At 40.8% G+C, this 1,213-nt stretch overlaps 1 non-coding gene across 1 annotated transcript; it reads left to right on the forward strand.

Annotated features, from left to right (window-relative positions):
- The first annotated feature begins 601 nt into the window (after positions 1-601).
- LOC116119251 lies at positions 602-708 on the forward strand. The gene has a single exon (XR_004126352.1). It is a non-coding gene; the product is annotated as a small nucleolar RNA R71 (small nucleolar RNA).
- Positions 709-1,213: the final 505 nt, after the last annotated feature.

The raw sequence follows: 1,213 nt of genomic DNA on the forward strand, positions 1-1,213 counted from the left end.
CTTCCCAAACATGTCCTCCAATTTTGTCACTCTTGGGTCTCTTTGTTGGTTGTTCACCCCTATTTTGTTGTTTGGCAATGCCCTTTGATTCCATTGATTGTTTTGCTGATTCTGTTGGTTTTGATTGCCCCAAGACAGGTTCGAGTGATTCCTCCAACCAGGATTATATGTGTTGGAGTACGGATTGTTCGGTTGCCTTTGATTTCCAGCCAAGTAGTTAACTTGCTCCGATGATGATGATGCTAAGGCAAAAGTGTTCCCTACTTGACATTCACTGCTCACTTGATTACCTGCACAAAAATCACAAGTTAGTTGAGGAGCTTGAATGGAATTTACCTGCATACTTCCCAACTATTTTTGAAGTGCTGTCAGTTGGGCTGAAATGGCTGTATATGCATCAACTTCATAAAGACCCATAGATTTCTTCGGTTGCACCCTCTCATTATGTCTTTGATAGTTGTTGCTTGCTAGAACCTCAAGCAACTTGTGAGCTTCTTCTGGAGTCTTATTCTGTAATACTCCTCCTGAGGCTGCATCCACCATAGTTTGCACATTCACCGTTAATCCATTATAAAATGTTTGGACTTGCATCCAAACTGGCAACCCATGATGTGGACACCTTCTCAGTAATTCTTTGTATCTCTCCCAAGCCTCATACAAAGATTCTGACTCTTCTTGAATGAATGACGTGATGTCATTTCTCAACTTTGTTGACTTTGCTGGAGGAAAAAATTTGGTCAGGAACTTCTGTGCTAAATCATTCCATATGGTGATTGTTCCTGTTGGTAGTGCCAATAACCATCCCTTAGCTTTATCCTTCAATGAAAATGGGAATATTCTCAATCTGATTGCATCATCTGACACTCCATTTGACTTGAACGTATCACAAATCTCCAAAAAATTGGCAATGTGTAGATTTGGATCTTCCTTCAAATCCCCCTTGAACTGAACCGATTGTTGGATCATCTGGATGATTACTGGCTTTATCTCAAAAGTGTTGGCTTGGACCGTTGGTCTCATAATGCTTAACCCACTGCCTTCAACTGAGGGAATAGAGAATTCCCTCAGTGTTCTATTCTCTGCCATCTCTACAACTATTACTTCTGGTTCAATTGTAGCTTCTCTTTCTCTTCTTTCTCTATTCAGTCTTCGAGTGGTTCTTTCAATCTCAAGATCAACAAGAACCACTGGCTGACGTCTTGCTTTTCGGATA

Source organism: Pistacia vera, unplaced genomic scaffold, assembly GCF_008641045.1.
Source record: "Pistacia vera cultivar Batoury unplaced genomic scaffold, PisVer_v2 Contig878, whole genome shotgun sequence".
NCBI classification, from domain to species: Eukaryota; Viridiplantae; Streptophyta; class Magnoliopsida; order Sapindales; family Anacardiaceae; genus Pistacia; species Pistacia vera.